The sequence below is a fragment of the Camelus dromedarius genome, chromosome 13 (assembly GCF_036321535.1).
Source record: "Camelus dromedarius isolate mCamDro1 chromosome 13, mCamDro1.pat, whole genome shotgun sequence".
NCBI lineage: Eukaryota > Metazoa > Chordata > Mammalia > Artiodactyla > Camelidae > Camelus > Camelus dromedarius.
This window is the reverse complement of record NC_087448.1, coordinates 60,749,904-60,770,745: the sequence shown is the minus strand read 5'-3', so window position 1 is coordinate 60,770,745 and position 20,842 is coordinate 60,749,904.

Below are 20,842 nucleotides of genomic sequence, written 5' to 3'. Positions count from 1 at the left end.
CAGAATTTTTCTTGTGATGAGATCTTTAAAGATTTATTTTCTTAGCAACTTTCAAATATGCATTAAAGTGTTATTAACTACAATCACCATGCTATAAATTACACCCCTTTGATTTCTGTATTTTGTGTCTGAGAGTTTGTACTTTTTGACTCCATCTGTTTTTCCCACCTCACCCTCCACTCCCTGGCTTTGGCAACCACCATTCCATTCTCTGTATCTATGAGCTTGGTGTTTTGTTTTCTTTAATATCACATATAGGTGAGATCATACAGTATTTGTCTTTCTCTTCCTGACTTGTTTCACTTAGCATAAGGCCCTCACCCTTGTTGTCACAAATGGCAAGACTTCCTTCTATTTTATGGCTCAATAATATTCATTGTATTTATCTTCCACCTTTATCCATTCATCCGTTGATGGACACTTACGCTGTTTTCATATCTGGACTATTGTAAATAACGTTGCAATGAACATGAGGGTGCATATATCTTTTCGAGTTAGTGTTTCCATTTTCTTTGAAAATACTCAGAAGTAAAATTGCTGGACCATATGGTAGTATTATTTTTAATTTTTTGAGGAGCCTCCATATTGTTTTCCATAATGGCTGCACCAATTTACATTCCCACCAACAGTGCACAAGATATTTGCCAACATTTTTTATTTCTTGCCTTCTTGGTAACAGCCATTCTAATAGATGTGAAGTGATATCTCATTGTGGTTTTGATTTGCATTTCCCTGATGGTTAGTGATGTTGAACATCTTTTTACATGTCTGTTGGCCATCAACATGACTTCTTTGGAAAGATGTCTATGCACATCTTCTGCCCATTTTTAAACCAGACGTAGAAAACTTGAGACTTTATGTGGTTAACATCAGCCCTGAACAACTGATTGTTTTTCTTCCTGGACTCCCACAGCAATCTAAGCTATATAGCAGAACATTGTATTTCATGAAATATTCTTGTAACCTTTCTATTTTCAGTACATCTTTTCTCTGGGGTAAGCTGAAAATCCCTTGAGAGTAGCAGGTTTGTCTTTCGTTACTTTGCATCTTCCACAGTACCTAGTACAGTAGACGCAAATGAAGTATTTGTTCATTGATTGATTTAATTCTAAAGAATTTTCAGAAGCTGTCACAGCAATCTTCTGAAGATCTTTTTTTTTTAATTTTGTTTAATTATTCTCTCATTTTATTGATGAAGTAAAAATGACACTGTGATAAATGCAGAGTATTTCTTTGGCCAGAGGGATCGTCCAAGTCTTTCTTAACAATGGATGAAAGGGGTACCATCCACTATCTCCTTCCAGTGGATGGCATTTTGATCCGAACAGAAACTACAGGACACTGACTGCTTCAGCGGTGACAGATGTGGTCTGAAGCAGATAATGCTGAGTGCTGTGCTCAAGATGAACACCTCCCTCATGTGTCCCTCTCTGTGGGTGGTGAACAAATCCCCAGGTTCCCGTTGTACATGATGGGACTACACACAGCTTCCTCCTCCCTAGTGCAGCAAGACAGCTGTTTAAATTTTCATGGCATCTTCAAGGTACCCATGGAAACTTGCCTTATAAAATGATTACATTCTCCAACTAGACTCCAGCCATACTGGGCTCCTGTCTCTTCCTCAACTATGTCAAGCCCTTTCCTGTCCTCATGCCTTCTACACTGGCTGTATCCCTGCCTGAAATGCTCTTGTCTCAGCCCTGCAGAGGTTCATTTTCCTTCTTCATCTCTCAGCTCAAACACTGTCTTCTAGGCAGTCTCCCCTGACCACTCTTATTTAAAAGTGTCCTACTATATACAAAATAAACAAGGATCTGCATAGCATAAGGAACCACATTCAGTATCTTGTAATAACGTACAATGGAAGAGAATCTAAAAGAGAATATATAGATGTATATGTATAACTGAATCACTTTGCTGTACATTTGAAACTAACACCACAGTGTAAATCAACTATACTTCAATAAAAAAATAAAATAAAGATGTCCTGCCCCATCCCCACTAACACCTGGTACTGTATGTCACCTCTTTATTTCTTTCATAGTATGTATCTCAGTCAGAGTCCTTCTCTTGTGTGGTGCTTTACTGCCCAGAAAGCATTTGCATCTTCACAACAGCTGTGTGAGACGGGCAGAGCACGTGGCCCATTGAGACCCACTGTATGGATGAGGAAGCGGTTCAGAAAAATGAATGACTTAACTAAGGTCACAAGGGTAGAAAATGAGTGAGAGCACAGACAGGCGCAGGGAGGCTCTTGCTTCATCTGGGGGTGGTGTGCTGTCACGGCACCGGAAGTCTTATTGTCAGTGTCTTTCTGGCCGGTGACAGCGAGCACAGGCCACGAGAAAAGCAGGTCCTCAGCGGTGGGGAGGGGGTCACCTTCATCCTCCCCTCTTGTCACGATGGCAGAACTGGCAGTCAGTTCAGAAAAGCAGACGTGTTTCCATGCTCTCAGCCATGTCTGTCTGGTTTTGTCTCCTCCCCGGACTGCCCTCTCTTCCTTTTGTCAGTTGGCTTGCGTTTATTGTCACTTAATCTGGGCATTCTGCCACCAGCCTATCTTTTTGGATGTTCTTTTCTTATTAATTTAAGAGTACATAACATGATATCAAAAGATGTGCTTTGATATGGAAACAAAATTTGACTTTTAAAGAAGACACTCCCAAATTACAATTTTCCTAAATAAGGTTTTCAAGACTTTTTGTGAGACAGAATTACCTAGTGGGGAGAGAGATCTAAGAGCATGTCCTAGCAGAAAAAAGTTTTTTTTTATCAAGCTCACCAGGAAGATGATGTATGTCTGTGACTGCATGGACATATATATTTTTGTTCTGGTCTGTAGATGGCAACATTGGGGGTGTTACTGAAAGGACCCTGAGTAGGATCGAAAGGAATGATCAGGCAGCCTGCTGAGCCTGCCAGGAAAGGGATCTTTTGGATTCTTTAATATCTGCCTGATCGCTTCTCGGCCTTTTGGCTAAGATCAAGTGTCACACCTGCCTGAAACTGGCGTCTGTGTGTGTGTGTGTGTTTGGGGGGTGGGGCCTGCCTCTCAGGCCATGTGACAGCTGTGCCCTGAAGTCGCATGAGCAGTGACTAGCCCAGCTCCTTCACTGACTGGGGTCTTGAGTCAGTCACCTTTCCTTTCTCAGCCTCAGTGTCCTCCTCGAGGAAAAAGCATCACTGTCTTCCCTCTTTGTCATAGTTGTGGGGATCAAGCGGGAAACATGCCAGACAGAAACCTGGCTTCATTACAATTCACACAGGAAGAGGTTTTCTGCAAGTTATTAATGCAGAGGAAGACTCGCTCCTTCCTAGTTCTGCTAATGACTCCAGTGTGTCCCTTTGGTACTTCTCTAGCTCTGTCTTTTAATGGTCATTTCATTTCAGCTCAGGATGTGGAAGCTGCTTAAGGATCCCACTCTCATCTGGCTTCCCTGTGTCTAGACTGGCGAGACAGACTTGCATTAAATATAATTTTGGTGCTGGCAGCCAGCTGCTGTCGAGTACATCATGGAATGTGACCTTACATTGCCTACAGATGTTAAATACTGCTTGTAGGTGACCTGGAAATTCTGTCCATGTCTCTAGTCTGCATACTAAGCCTCTCCATCAATCAGAAGCAAGCATGTAGGGTAATCTGTTTTGCTGAAGGTCCCATAGGAATTTGTTGCTATTGCTGATGTAAGAAAAAGGCAAAAAAGAAAGGCCAATTTATTTCCAGGCTTTTGCAAAGTAGTAGATGTTTCCTGTGCAAAAGTAACATCAAAGCTGCATGTTATATTTGCATAGTATCGTATGGTTTTAAAAAACAGATGTTTCTTAATAACTATGCAAGAAATCATGAATATATTCTCATTAAAAAAATTCAAACATAGAAGTATGTGGAGGCAATGGTTTCCTCTGAGAAAATAAGGGGGACTTCAGGCGATGTGGGAGGTGTTGAAGGAGGCTCTTCATTTTTGACTGTATATTGAAATTTTAGGGTGAGTCCTTTCAGCCTTTCTTGTAAGCATTTGAATACATATGGGTACAGATAAAAATATATAAAGAAAATTTTCTTTACATAAATGGAATTACACTAAACACGTTGTTCAGCAATTTTTTTACTTACTATGACTTAAAGAGCTTTCCATGTCATTACAAAATATATTTGTTGCATTAAAAATATATAGGTAAATGGCATTCCCAGAATATGTCATAATGTAGTCAATCACTTCCCTACCTAGGAACGTTGATTTTGGATTTGTTGATATAACAATGTTGCCATAAACATCCTTGGGGGTACATCTGTCTTCATGTGTACTACTATTTCATTATTTCTTTAGGACAGAAAACCAGAAGTGAAATTGCTGAGTCAGACTTGGGGTAAATTAACTCACAAAGATTTAGTTTCCTTTTCTGTAAGATTGGTTTACGATAACCTGCACCTCAAGGGTATTGTGAGGATTAAAAATTAAAATTAAATGTTCAAAGTATAAATGCAAATTCATCCCCTCTCTCTTGAAGTCTTTTTTCAAAAATAATTTTCAAATCTTTTCCTCCTCACACATCTCAGGATCGTTTTTACCCCTCTCTGTTCTACATTAAGATGTCTGATGTGCAGAAGTCACATTGAAGCTCCTCTATTGAAGCTCCTCTCCCCTGCCCTCAGTTCCACTCTGTTCTTCTCGAGAAGGTGCAGAGCACTCAGAAGAATGCTGGAGTTCTGCCTTACACCACCCGCTCTTCTTTATCCTCTGCTTCTTTCTTTTACTTGCTTTGTCCTCACTCTCTTTCCTTTCTTTTCATCCTTAACATGGAGGCAGCCGGCTGCGTAACTGCCTACAGGAAACATAAGATGAGGGGCAGAGCTGCTGGGGTGGAAAGATGCAGGGACAAGCTGAGAGCTGGGGCTGGACCGGAGTTGAGTCTAGGAGCCAAGTGCAAGTAGCACAAAGAGGAGGGCTGACATGGATGCCAGAGCATTGAATGGTTTAGATGAATCCCTTTGCTGGGGCCATTACCTGCTTCTCAAGACGTCATAGGGCAGAGGGTACAGAGAGGGTACAGAGAGAGGGGCTGGGTGAAACACGGGGTGTGCTGAGGTTGGCCGTCCAGGAAACAGCCTAGAGCTGGGCTTGTTTCTTATAGGGTTCCCTCCAGCCCTGGTGTGCACAGTTCTCAGGGGGAAAGCCTGGCCAAAGTCAAGTAGAGGAAAAGGATTAGTGTCCACTGCCTGTGTGTCATGTTGTTCTGGGACATTCCACTCTGTTATTGAAACTCCCCTGTTAACTGTGAGCATATATGACACAGATTTCCCCCGTTTAACGCTTTCTCTCCTTCGAAATTCATCATTTCTTAGCAACTTACATACATGTTTTGAAGGGAAGGACTAAAGCAAGGCTGCAGCCTGTAGGCTCAGGCCACCTCCAATTAACTGAGAACACCCCCTAGATGTTATAACAGAGGTGTGGGTTTGAAATAGCTCAGAAAGCTGACCTCTGTTTCCAGAACTTGGCGCAGACCTCGAGGCGGTGTATAACAGCCAACAGGATAAAACAGTTCCGGATCCTTTCCCTGTGGCTCTTGGTGCTCTACAGAATGATGCCCAATAATCTCGGAAAAAGTGATGAGGGAGGGACCTCTTGGGATGTTAACTAGAGATGATTTAAGCTGCTGCCGAGGAGTTGAGATGTCAGCGCCCCTCAGCTGCGTGTCTTCAGATGACTGCACAATTTCCTCTCCATTCATCTGCTCTGTTCCCCGAGGAGGCCCATGTCATCTGCGTAGGCTGCAAGTCCAGAAGGACTTCATGGGGTCAGTTTGCCTTGTCCTGAGTTAACAAGCACTTGGTCTGAGTTTAAAAACACTCTTTGATATCAACAGAGAGGGAGAGACATGGCACGTCACAGCTTAGCTCTGCAATCTCTCAGTTCTTCCCTCAGAAACCTTGCAAGTGAATTCGTGCTGTTCCTTATGCTCCCCCAAGGAACACGATGAGCTGTTCTTTGGGGCCAGATTTTCAACCTACGATTCTCTGAGAATAGTTCCCATATTGTGGAAGAGATGAGTATCTGGTCCAATGAGTCAAGAGGGATAAAAGCACAATCTATTTGAAAAAAAAAGACATGGTTTGGTGGCTAAAGAATGCAAATCCAGCTTTCATCCTGTATATGACATTTAACTCAGTGCCTCAGGCATGCCATTTTATCTCATGTTACAGAAGCCTTAGGGAACGTTACAGCTGCCTAGGTGCTGGGTTGATCCCAAGATTTATGCCTTCAATATGCTTTAGCCTTTAATTCAAAGTACGGAATAGCATAGCCACAAAATGCTGATCTAAGTCTTCGGCTTCTCAATTGAATGAGGAAACCTGGGACTTTCTACATTTTGTTTCTATGTTATCCTTAAAAACCACATGCTACTCCTTTGCATCTCATTCCAATCACACAAAGAACTCTCACAACATTGGCCTTGACTCTTCTGTGTCTTTCATCCCAGGAAAACAAAGCTTTATATCTCTTCTGTTCCTGTCTCCTCCTTCTTATTTTATTTCAGTATCTGTTTTCCCACCAGTCTTTACATCCGGAAAATTCTCCCACTTTCTTCCCAATGACTCTTCTTATCTCTAGTCTTCTTATCTTATTCCACTTTTCAAATTTTCTTCACACACTTAAAATCATTTTTTAAAATTTCATTTATAGACTTGGACATTTTTTTTTCCCCACCAATCATGAAAAAAATATCTCCCTTAGCTTTTACTACCTAGCACAGTGCCCACCGTATGCTACATGGTTCACAAGTACTTTCTGAATAGATGAATGAATACCTGTCCCTTCACAAAAAGCCCTTGATTATATGTGAAATGCGAATTATGGGCACTTGGGATAACAATGGTATCTCATCAAAGTTGCACTGGACTCTACTTTCCAAGAAGCACACTGTTGCCTCTGCCTGGAATGCCATCACCTCTACCCAGGGGCTCCCCAATTCCTCACCCTGACCACTTCCTAGGGTCTTTTAGGACTTGGTGTAGGGGGACTTGGTTTAAGACGACTCCTCCTTCGTGCTTCCAGAGCATACTCTGCGTATCTCTATTTAGCTCTTATCTCATGAGACTGGCATTTCCTCCTGTCTCTTTCCCCTCATCCCTGTAGACGGAGTTATTCTCACTGGCTCCCTGGTGCCTTGCCGGGGTCCTGAAACACTGAAAGCAAATATTGCCTGTTTGTGGAATGAATCAATGACACCCCTTTGGACTTTTGAGAAATGTGAGTGAGTAAGAAGGGAGGTTGGAAGGCTTTTAGAAGAGAGACAGCGACTAAGACATGCATTTTTTTTCCATTGAAGTATAGTTGATTTACAGTGTTGTGTTACTTTCAGGTGTACATCAAAGTGATTCAGTTACATATACATATATACATGCACACACACACACTCTTTTTCACATTCTTTTCCATTATAGATTATTAAAAGATACTGAATATAGTTTCCTGTGCTATACAGTAGGACTTGTTGTTTATCTATTTTATATATAGTAGTGTGTATCTGTGAATCCCAAACTCCTAATTTATCCCCATGGCCTTTCCCCTTTGGTAACATAGGTTTGTTTCCTATGTCTGTGTGACTATTTGTGGTTTGTAAGTAAGTTCATTTGCATCATTTTTTTTTTAAAAGATTCTACATATAAGTGATACCATATGATATTTGTCTTTCTCCGACTTACTTCACTTAATATGATAATCTCTAGGTCCGTCCATGTTGCTGCAAATGGCATTATGTCATTCTTTTTTTATGGCTGAGTAATAAATCAATATGACACAGTACATTAACAAATTGAAGAATAAAAACCATATGATCATCTCAATAGATGCAGAAAAAGCTCTTGATAAAATTCAACATCTATTTATGATGAAAACTCTCCAGAAAGTGGGCATACAGGGAACATACCTCAACATAATAAAGGCCATATATGACAAACCCACAGCTAACGTCATACTTAATGGTGAAAAGCTGAAAGCATTTCCTCTAAGATCAGGAATAAGACAAGGCACTTTCATTCATCATAGTTTTGGAAGTCCTAGCCATAACAATCAGAGAAGAAAAAGAAATAAAAGGAATCCAGACTGAAAAAGAAGAAGTAAAACTGACACTGTTTGCAGATGACATGATACTGTACATAGAAAATCCTAAAGATGCTACAGAAAACTACTAGAGCTCACTGATGAATTCAGTAAAGTCGCAGGATACAAAATTAATATATAGAAATCTGTTGCATTTCTATATACTAACAGTAAAATATCAGAAAAAGAAGTTAAGGAAACAATCTCATTTACTATAGCGTTAAGAATAAAATACCTAGGAATAAACTTATTTAAGGAGGCAAAAGACCTGTACTCTGAATACTATAAGATGATGATGAAAGAAATGGAAGACAACACAGATGGAAAGATATACCATGCTCTTGGATTGGAAGAATCAATATTGTTAAAATGGCCATATTACCCAAGGCAGTCTACAGATTCAATGCACTCCCTATCAAATTATCAATGGCATTTTTCACAGAACTAGAACAAAAAAAATTTTAACTTGTATGGGAACACAAAGGACTCTGAATAGCCAAAACAATCTTGAGAAAGAAGAATGGAGCTGGAGGAAACATGCTCCCTGACTTCAGACTATACTACAAAGCTACAGTAATCAAAACAGTATGGTAGTGGCACAAAAACATACACAAAAGTCAATGGAACAGGATAGAAAATCCAGAAATAAACTCATGCACTTATGGTCAATTAATCTACAACAAAGGAGGCAAGAATATACAAAGGAGAAAAGACAATCTTCTCAATAAGTAGCATTGGGAAAACTGGACAGCTACATCTAAAAGAATGAAATGAGAACATTCACTATCACCATATACAAAAATAAACTCAAAATGAATTAAAGGCCTAAATGTAAGACTAGATACTCTAAACTCCTAGAGGAAAACATAGGCAGAACACTTTTTGACATAAATCACATCAATTTTTTTTTGGATTCACCCCCTAGAGCAATGGAAATAAAAGCAAAAATAAACAAATGGGACCCAATTAAACTTAAAAGCTTTTGTACAGCAAAGGAAACAAACAAAACAAAAAGACAACCTGTGGAATGGGAGAAAATATTTGCAAATGATGTGACCGACAAGGGATTAATTTCCAAGCTATACAAACAGGTCATACAGCTTAATATATATATATATTTTTAAACCCAATCAAAAGATGGAGCAGAAGACCTAAATAGACATTTCTCCAACGAAGACATACAGATGGCCAACAGTTGCATGAAAAGATACTCAATATCACTAATTATCAGAGAAATGCAAATCAATACTACAATGAGATATCACCTCACACCAGTCAGAATGGACATCATTAAAAAGTCTACAAATAATAAATGTTGGAGAGGGTGTGGAGAAAAGGGAACCCTCCTACACTGCTGGTGGGAATGTAAATTGGTACAGCCACTAGGAGAACAGTATGGAGATTCCTTAAAAAACTAAAAATAGACTTATCCTATGATCCAGCAATCTCATTCCTGGGCAAACATCCAGAGAAAACTCTAATTCGAAAAGATACATACATGCCAATGTTCATAGCAGTGTTATTTACAGTAGCCAGGACATGGAAGCAACCTAAATGTCCATCAACAGAGGAATGGATAAAGAAGATGTGGTCTGTATATACAATGGAATACTACTCAGCCATAAAGAAGGACACACATTTTAAGAATGATATTTGCAAGAAGCACACTGAAGGCCTCATGAATTTTCAAGAGATGAGGGAGGCTCTCGCTCAAATTCAGAGACTGAGGCATGAGGATTGACAAGAGCACAGCCTGTTTCTTCAGGTAACTATATTACATACAATTGTGGTGTTTCTCCTCTACTGTCCCTGCCACATATGGCAGTGTGGAATTATCTTCTCTTTTCTTGCTTCTGAGTGCTCCACAATATCTTCGGCTCCTTCAGGCAGGAAAGAACAGTGTCCCAGGGTTGCATTTATGTGTGATTCTGTGAGCTTGGTGTTTAGCCAAGACCTGCTCTCTCCCTGTCTTGTTTCCTGATGGCTTCCTTCAGGAACAGGAAGCACATCTATTGAAGGTGACCTATACTTCAGAGATAAGTTTTTCTGGCAAGTGATTGTTATGATTATGCTTGCTGTGGATACTTTACAATTAAGGACCACAATCCTGTTCTCTCATCGGTAAAGTTTCAGGGTGGCTGGACTTCCATACAGACTGATTGAACTGCCTCTGACTTCTTTCTTTCACTCTTCTTTCTTTCTTGTTTTTTCACTCTTATTTCTTTCTTTATGAGTCAAAGTCCTAAGAACCCCTGGTAGCTGCTCAGGACCAAGATGCTGTCAGGTGTCTATCATGGCTTCTCAAGATACTTTCCTAACCCGTCAGGGAGAGAGGCTGTATTTGGCCACAACAGGAAATCCATCACTTTACTATTCAGAGTGTACCTTCCTTTGAATTACTGAATAATTAAAACTTTTCATTTCATCCGATTATTAATTAGCTGTCTGTTTTCAAAAGCTTTAAATGACACCAGCTCAGGCATCCTGTGTTTCCTGGCAGATCCCTGAGAGAGTGTATGTCAAAAAAATACATTTGCTTTGGAGCCTCATTGATTTTTCTGACATTTTTTAAAAATGAAATTTTCTTCTTTTCAGGGAGTTTGAAATGCTAAACGCAGATGCTCAGAGACACACTATTGCACTTAAAATTTTAAAAGGCATTTCAAAGCTCCTGAGAGTCAAATCTGGCTTTTGGAGTGGATTCTTACTTTTCATAAAACATGTATCCAGTCCCGGAACACAGTTAAAAAAAAACGTGTATAAAAAATACAAAGTCAAATATGAAATCATGAACATAATCAATTCCCTTTCAATCTGCATTCTTGCTCTCTGTGTGAGACCCTGGGTTGCACTCCTAGCATTGCACCACTCTCTGTGGTCTTGACTAACTCAGAACGAAAATTTCTCTGGGGCTTATATCTGCCTCCCTGAGACTTCACAAAAAGCCCTTGATTATATGTGAAATGTAATTACACCTTGAGATTGTGCAGAATGTTTGAGTTTGCATTTCCTGACTTTGCTGCCACGGAGAGAATTTGTATGTGTGGACATTGATTTGGATCCATCTAGATCAGTAGTTCCCTGAGGGGCCCATGATGAAGGTAGTTTTGTGTTTACGTGCATGTGTGTGTGTGTGTGTGTGTGTGTGTATGTGCGTGTGTGTGTGTGTGTACGTGTGTGTGTGTGTGTGTATGTAGGGGAGCAGTACTAGTATTTTTTCAAGACTTCAAAAAGCTTGATGGAATCAGTTTGTTTGTATGAAATAAGATAATACAGTCTAACTAAACAATATCTTTGTTGACTGTGGGCTAGAATTATAGGAAACAAAATTCTATTTCATTATAGAGTGTAGAAAGGGTGGATACATTTTAAAGCCAGAAAGATTTCTGTTCAACTTGCAGCTCTGACGTTTTCCCACTGTGTGAGTTTATTCAAGTTATTAACCTCTCTGATTCCAGGTTTCACCAGTGGAAAAGTGAGAGTAACACCTACCAGACTGGAGTGTATGAGTGCACGAGAGTTCTAGTCGCTCCACATGTCACCAACACTTGCTATCACTTTAGCCTGTCTAGTGGGTATGAGAGGTATCTCGTGGTGGTTTAAGTTTGCATTTCCCCAATAGCCAATAATGTTGAAAATGTTTTTGTGCTTATTGGCCATTTATGCATCTTCTTTCATCTGTTCAAATCTTTTGCACATTTAAGAAATCAGGTTGCTTGTCTCCTTATTACTGAGTTGTAAGAGTTCTTTATATATTCCGCATACAAGTCCTTACAAACACCAACATATCGTTTCTCTTCATGAGACCAGCTTTGGGGCCCCAAGGCCATTTGTCTATCAGGTCATCATATAGTGAGTTAGTCTGCTGAGAGCGTCATAACAAATGCCACAGACTAGATGGCCTGAACACCACAAACTGATTTTCCCATAGCTCTGGAGTCTGAAAGTGTGAGATGTGGGTGCCAGCACAGCCACGTCCTGTTGAGAAACCTCTTCCTGGCTTGCAAAGGGCAGACTTCTTGCTATGTCCTCACATGGTGGAGAGAGTGATTTCTCTCTCTTCTAAGGCCACTAATCTCATCATGAGGGCCCCTACCCCCATGATCTCATCTAATCCTAATTATCTCCAAAGACCCCATCTCTAAATATCATCACATTTTCGGTTAGGGCTTCAACATACAAATTTCAGGGGGAAATAGTCATTTACTCACAACACCCCAAGCCAAAAGCTCTGAGAAAAATAGTATTTCCTAAAATCATGGGGATTGCAAATGTTTGCCAATACTCCATGTGAAGGAATGACAGAGAAACAAGCCTTCTGTCACCAGAGGGGATTTTTTCCCCCAGCTTTTACCAAACTTCCTAAAGAAATCTGCCAAAGAAAGTGCTGGGACTTTGGGGGATTAGTCACAGACTGTTTCACTTTTAGTTTTCTTAACTGCGGTCAATATCGTATGTGTTGACTGCTTGAGTATGTGTTAGATATTTGAGCTGCAAATTGGCAATGCATTCTGGCATTGGAATTAAGGTTCTTCAGCAGGGTATGAGCACAAAAATCGCTCCTGTTCTTAGAAAGCCTGCTTCCCCAGGAGAACTGTACTTTATGAAGCCTTATTCCCTACCTTTTAAGATCCAAGCATCATCAAGAATGGAAAGAGGGAGGCTTTGAGATTCACCACGTGACAGTAGTTCCCCTCTGTGTTGCCCACCTCACAATTATGGCTGAACTGTACTCTGGGGGGGCAGTCACTGGCAGAACCTCATGATCAGATTTAGTTAAAGTGAACAGAGACTTCTAGTTAATCTCACCCGTGGCTTTAGAGAGGCGATGTCTATTTCTACAGTTGGGGCAGTCCAGTTAGGGTGTAAGCCCACCCAGCAGGGCTGCTGTCTTGATGATGTGGCCACCTTGTGATAAATACCAGGGGCAGCTCTGTGGACGGCACGGAGGCAGAGGCTGCTGGGGGTGGAGGATAGAAAGCAAAAGTTAACTGGCCAGGTTGTCTACTCAGAGAACTGGAAGGAAGAATGGAAATTAAGTGACTGGAAATAAGGAGTTTCAAACCTGATTTCTGGACTCGCATCAGAGGGCTAGGGAAAACAACTCTCATTCCAGAAGAGGCAACTTTTTCTCTGAGAATAGTTTGTGAATGAAACTCCCCCAATGCAAGGACAAGAGGGCTTTTAGTTGTAAACACAGAGACTGACTCTGGAAAGGAATTTATCAAAGGGACACTGCGGGCTCACAGAATCATTGAGAACCAGCTTGAGGCTCTGCAGCCATGAACAAGACCCGAAGCCACATTGGGGAGGAGGCTAAGTGAGAACCCTGCCCTGTAGCTGCCAGGCCCTGGACTGGGCAGCATGTGCCCTGCTGTCAGTGGCCCTGGACTCCAGACATCTACTACCACTGTCACCTGAAGATTCCCAGGGTTCTTTCTCCTTTGTCTGAATGGCTCCCAAGTCAAAGGCTAGGAGGGTGGGGTGATTGGCAACTAGGTCACCTGACCATACCTAGCTGCAAGGGAGGCTGGGAAAGTGAGTGTCTGGCATTTTCAGCTTCCAAGTGGGAGCACTGATTCTGCCTAAAATTCATATGGGGTTGGGGCTGGAGGGTGGTTCACCAAATATAGGAGAAAATTTCAGAAACTTCTGAAAATTTCAGAAACTTTTTTCTTTCCCTTAAGAAAAAAGTCACATTAGTTCTAGTTTCTGATGAAGGAAGAGAGTGTAAGTAGTGGTGTCTAAGTGTAAGCTAGCTGATGACTGGGAGGACGGAGTAGCATGGAGAAAGTTCTCTGCTCCAGAAGAGGAGCTGGGAAGGACAGAGTTTGGTGATTCTCAACCTTGGCTTCAATTAGGATCACCTGGGGAGCTTTAGAACTGCTACTGCCAGGGCTCCATTCTAGACCAGTTAAGTCAAAATTCCCAGAAGTGAATTATGTGTTGAAATCTCCCTAGTGATTCTAATGTGTGACTAGGGTTGAAAAACCACCGGATTACACTGAAGGTCCCTGGAAAAGAGAAACAGGTGGGCTCTGGAGATGGTGGTGGGCAGGTGCTGAGTTCAGTATTTTTCTGCTCAGGGCTGCTGAGTAACAGCTGGAATCATCTGGTACCTCTTGGCCATCTTTAAAGGCCTAGCATAAGGCAGACATGGGAAGCTTTTTCAAATCTGAAAATCACTGCTGCATGACAAATAAAAGCTCTCTTCTCCAGAGAGGCGGGTAGGTGTGTAGGTTCAGTCCCAGCTCTGGTGGAGGGGCTGTGAGCTTGGAAACCAGAGCTGAGACCACCAGCCAAACTCTCCCATATTTGCCTTGGAATAATTCATTCTTCTATTCGCATGAGCTGTGTAGGTGGGAAGTGAGCAAAGCCCGAGTTTGGGCTTCAGAAGAGATGCCCCAGTGTGCTCAGCTGGGCAAAATGCTCCAAGGAACCCAGGTAGCCTGTTCAGGAAACTCAGGGGGAAGGGGAGTGGCCTCTAGACAGGATGCCTTTGTGAATCACACAGCCTCCCTGGCCCAGTGTAGCCTTTGGCTCGGCCAGCAAAGATCTGGAATGACGGATGCCTCCGGGCTTATTTAAGAACACTACCTGGGAAAGAGGGAGGCCTGAAATCACAGTGAACGTCCACAGTACTAAATTTGCTCCCTAATTTCAGGCCAGCCAGAAACTGAAGGAAAATCATTTAGCAAAGAATGTGTATCAAGGAGCCAAGCATTTAATGAAAAAGCCAGTGGCAGCAAGTATCAATATTTGCCTTCCAAAGCAAACCTCTCAAAGGAAATGTTTGGAGCAAGATGGGAGAGGCACTGAGCACAGCAGTCGGAATGTGACCAGCACCCCATCCCCCCACCCAGCTGGGGCCCAGCCCCTTCACCAGTCTCTGCTTGCGGGTTAGGAACGTGATGGATGAAGCCACTGCCTGCAAAGGTGCTGTCTCCGCCCTTTGTGCTGCCCCATTAAGGTGGTTTGGCTGTAACCTTGGAGGGTAGATTCTAAAGGGCACCGGGCTGATGGATGCTTCCAATTCAACCACCTGACAGCCACAGCCAGTGAAACCGCCCAGCTGCTTGCCTGTCAGTGTCTGCTTCCATCCTCTTTTGAAATGTAACAAAATGAGACGGGAATCAATCATGACAACAGGAGCCTTCAGAGTGTTTTAAGTTTTTGGAGCAAAGTATTGGCTGTAAGGGCAGTTTGGAAAAAAAGATCATTAAGAGGATTAATAGAAATGCATGGTAATAATTAGGCTGTAGTGGGACAGAGCACTGAGAATTGCTAGTCCTTTTAAACACCTCTTACTTGACACTTGAAATTATTTAATTTTGTCAATTGGAGTAGGAGAAATGGACCTTAGGAAGACGAATGACTTTCTTTGATATTTATGATGGCAAGGTTTGTGTTTGGCACATACTTTAACAAGTATTTATTGAGTGTCTACTATGCTATTGGTTCAGGATGAACACTTCAAAGTCTTTCTTGCAAAACTTATATCTTAATAGGAGAGAGAAAACAGGAGAGGGCAGATGGTATGGAAGCTGGAAGGAAATGGCATTCTGGGTGGTGTGTGTGTGTGTGTGTGTTGTGTAAATCATGTTGGAGGTATGTGCCCTTGGAATGCTGTGATACAAATGGCACTTTGTGGCTGTGGTCTTTTTCCCCAAACCCCATAACCCTTGTCCAATCATGAGAAAACACCAGACAAATCCAAACTGAAGGATATTCTGTAAAACACCTGACTGGTACTCCTCAAAACTCTCAAGGTCACCCAAATCATGGAAAAAAAATCATTTAGGATGTTGCCACTCAAAGTGTGGTCCCCAGACCAGCTCCCTGGGGGGCTGAAGCTGCTTTTTTCATGTTAATTAATCAGTCAGCAAAGCTGTTCATTCCAGCTAAGCACAGCGCCAGGGTTGGTGCTGTCCCGTGTTCTTAAATTCTAGTTTGCATCAGAGTCACCCAACGACGGCTTGTTAAACCACTGCTGGCTCCACCCCTACAGTACCTGATTCAGTGGACTGAGATGGGGGCCTAAGAATCTGCATTCCTCTCCAGGTCCCAGGGAGGCTGGTGTCGCTGCTCTGGGGACCGCGCTTGGAGAATCACCAGTGTAGTGGTTACATTTCTGCACTGTCCAGATGCCCTGTAGGACTGAAGGATTTATTCCTCCAGTTTATGGGGATGCGGCTGGCTACAGCTATTGTCCTACAGCTGTCGGCCCCTCTGGGGATGCCCACAGCTGATGGAATAACTGATGGGTTGACTATGGCCCTTGTCATGACTGCACTACAGCTCAGCTTTTCCCTCAGCTTATATTCTGGTGACACAGGGGCTCCCTGATGACCACCATCAAGAAAGCACAAAAGCTGAGCTTGGTTCCTGGATAGGCTTGCTTGGTGGGAGGGAGCAAGACAAAAATCAAGCACAGCTGCAGGAATCTTACCCAGGGGTGACCTTGACACATAGTGGTGAGGGGAAATCCTCCCAATGGGCAGAGTCCATTGACAAGGGCAAGTCACACAGCCAAGCCCCAGTTCAGTGGGGCAGGGCTGTGGACTGCTTCTATGGGAGGCCCTCAAAGCTACCCAGCAAAGGAGGCAGGAGCATGATTTTATTACAGGAGAGTAGTGAAGAATTGAGAACAATCGTTCAATCTATCAGAGGTTGGGTGGACAGTACAGATACATGAACATTTTTAGAAAGGGTGGAAAGGGTGATGATGTAGCTTTGAGTGGGTATTACAGGGATACAGAGAAAGGGCATTTACCCCAGTCTGGAGTGTGTAGCAGGATAAGGAAATAGTCTGGTAGGAAGTCATGCCTGAAATAAAAGACTAGGATGACTCCAGGCAAATCTAGTCTAGGTGGAGGATGAAGATCTAGGGGGTGTCAGAGATGAGGTTAGAAAAACAGGGCGATCACTAAGTCATGCTGTATCTTGAAGACTTCAAAAAGGAATCTGAAGTTTATTCTGAGACATTGGGAGAGCTATTGTGGGGTGCTAAGCAAGGTTCATGATCAGATATAGGTATAAAAATTATTATTCCAGCGGCAAGGTGGGGGATGGTTTGGAGAGCAAAGACTGGCCAGAAAACATAAAAATGAACTTGCAAGTTCTGCCAATGGTCCAGGCAAGAGACGGTGGGAACAGTCAACCATCACCCTTAAGAACTGAGGCTTCCTGAGACCAAAAGACTGAATCTGAGCCTTGGTTCTGCCATCAAGGTTGGGGGACCATGGACAGGGTAATGAGCTTTGCTAAACCTCAACTTCCTCATCTGTAAAATGAGTATAATAACAGCTCCTCTTGAGATTGTATTTGTGAGGGTTACATTGGAAAATGCCTAGAAGGGGATTAGTTCTGTGTCCGGAACTAACCAGCGCTTGAGTGTTAACTGTCACTATCATTCCTGGAGAGCGTGAGCTGTTGTAGAAGTAGAGGGGCAACCGCCACGAAGGAAAGTGAAGTAACAGAAAAAGAGGTTAAAGGAGCACCCAGAGCGCGAGTGTGGAGGTGGCGTTGGTTTAGCCTGGAACCTGGCTCTGCTCTTACCAACATCCATGTCTGGATTCAGTGAATGCTTCCTGAGCCCTGATGCCATGCCCTGCAGCGGGATCTAGCCGTGACCTATACACCGACAGGAGACTCTCAGGGACGACGACGTTGTAAAATCACTCCAGGCTGAAAGCACGTATTTAGCCATGTCCGTTCCATCCTTTGCGAGCTTAACTAACCCAATTCATTTCGTGACAGTTAACAGAGAAAAGTTAAGAGAAATAAATATATTCCATTATCCTTTAAAAATCACCCGTGGACATGCAAGCAACCTAAATGCCTGTCAACAGACAGCTGGATAAAAAGATGTGGTATACATGTATTACTACTTAGCCATAAAAAGAATGAAATGATGCCATTTGCAGCAACATGGATGGATCTAGAGATTATTATTCTAAATGAGGTAAATCAGACAAAGACAAATAACATAATATCACCTGTATATGGAATCTAAAGAAATGATACCAATGAACTTATTTATAAAACACAGACAGACTCAGACATAGAAAACAAACTTATGGTTATCAAAGGGGAAAGCGGAGGGTGGAATAAATTAGGAGTATGGGATTAACAGACACACACTACTATATATAAAACAATAGGGACATACTGTATAGCACAGGGAACTATATTCAATATCCTGTAATAACCTATAATGGAAAAAAATCTGAAAAAGAATGTACATGTATACTTATAACTGAATCACTTTGCTGTACACCTAAAACTAACACAGAATTGTATATCAACTATACTTCAGTTAAAAAAAAAATCACCCGTGGGAGGGTTGTAACTATCCTAGGATGTAAAGATGGTGTTTGGAATTCAAAGCCTTTCAGCTATTTGAGAGGTTCTTCCAATCTTAGTAGCAACCACAGAAATAGTTGCAAGTAAGTGACCTGCTATTGATCTACGTGCATTTGAAAAGTCCAATTTAAATTCTTTATTGCTTCTCAGTATAATTCCACATGGTTTTTACTTTCTGAATACACAAGTACAGTGCTGTTTCTTGGCTGTTGGGACTTACAGAAAATAAAGAGGCTGATGTGATTTATAGCAAAGCATTTCTCATGTTAGCAGGGTTTCTTATTACACAGCTGTGTATCTGGTTCTATACTCTTTCCTTGTGGTCCAAGCATTGCATTCTCTGCCAGCAGAAGCACGGGCTGCTTTATCTGCACCACAGGAATCTGCGTGATGCTCGTGATATCAAATTTAACTGTACTCACAACAACCCTTCCATTACCATGTCACTTGCCTGTGACAATACATTATTGTTACAATTCTGTAACCAGTAAGCTGTCTGGAAATGTGTAAAGCAGATTCTGTCTACACCTTGGGCCTAGATTTCCTTCCCCATGAGGAGGGGGTCTGGGAGACTAAGGACACATGGGACCCTCTTTCACCTGTAGACACACCCCATTCTCCCTGTCTTCACTCTCATCTCAGCCCCCCTCCCAGCTGTTTGAATCATGCTTATCCTCAAAGCACAGCTCAGATCCCATCATTCCTGTGCAGATTTCTATGCCAGTCTCTTCCTACAATACAGTCCACCTGCTAGACAGCCTCGACCCTGGAGAGGGAAGGGATGGAGGCAGGGTGGGAAGCCAGCGTGAAATAAAGACCAAACGAATTGGAACAGGCAGCAGCTGCTTATTCAGGGCTTGCTGTAGCAAGGAAGTCAGCCACCATCATTTGTGTTTTGACAGAGATACAAAAGTAGGTAGAGAAGTGGGAAAGGTTTAGAGTGGAAAAGGGGAAGGCTTCGGGGTGCCCTGATTGGAGGCTGTCGGCATGGGAAACTGTAGTCAGGCCACCTAGAGGCTGGGCATCCTATGCGATTGGCTAGGGATGCCCATTTGACTTTCTCTAGTTGATCGTAAGTTGAAAGTAGGGACAAAAATTAGGGAAGCTGTCAGTTATTAGTTGAGTCCTGGATGTTTTGGGCTAACTGTTACAGAAGTTTTTGTTTGGCTTCCTGGATTGCTGCTAGAGATAGTGGTCTGACTTCCTATGAATCTAACTCACAGAAAGCAGGCTGGCATTCTGGGCTGGTTTCTGTAGATCATGGGTTGATTTCCTAGGCTGGTTGCTGCAGATTGTGGGTCAGAATTCTATTTTTATATGTGGTTTGGCCATTCTTCCTCACCAAGGATGGAGCTCACATAATGATCAAGTGAATTGCTGAGGTCAATGAGAATAGAGGAGAAATAAATTGATGGGATATGATAACAGATGGGGGTGAAGAAGGCTTCATGGACCAGAACAGTGGTTAAAATTCCACTGATACCAGACTGCCTGCACATAAATCCCAGCCCTGCCACTCACCTATGGAATATGAGGATAATAATAGTACCTCCCTTCTCATGTACTATTACTGTTAAATGTAAATACAATTAGTTACTATAATCAAGTGATTAGAACAGCTCCTGACCCAGTCAGTGTTAGCCATGCTTGTTACTCTGGGACAAGGGTGGTGTCATCAGTTGACAGCCTGTCAAAAGGAGAGGAGGTTTTGAAGCAAATTCTGGACAAATTTGGATTTCTAGGTGGTGCTCACGAGTGAGACTGGTTTCTCCCCCTCTATCTTGTCTACTCCCAAGGGCACCACAGCATGTGTACTTGCTCAGGACTGAATGTGTTGCCTCAAAACTATGTTAAAGCCTTAATCCCCAATGTGATGGTATTTTGAGGAGGAGTCTTTGGGAGGTAATTAGGCTTAGATGACATCATGAGGGTGGGGCACCCAACGGTGGAATTAGTGCCCTTACAGAGGAGACAGAGAGCTCACTCTCTCCGAGTACACACACCAAAAAGGCCATATGAGGACAAAACAAGAAGAGGGCTACCCACAAACCAGGGAGTGGGTTCTCACCAGACACTGGACTCTGCCAGCACGTTCATCTTATACTTCCCAGCTTCCAGAACTGGGAGAAATAAATGTTCCTTGTGTAAGTCACTCAATCTATATGGTAATTTGTTATAGCAGCCTGAACTAAGATGGTACTCCCTCCTGTTTTGGGTAAGGCATCTCCTTTAATTTGTAAAGGTCACTGTACATTTGGTTTTTTTCCCCCTCCAAGGAAGGAGCAACACTACCCCTCAGGCAAGCAGCATTACTGGTCTGAAAAATTAAACTATCAGTGTGATGAGCAAAATGCAAAATGAGTAAAAAAGTT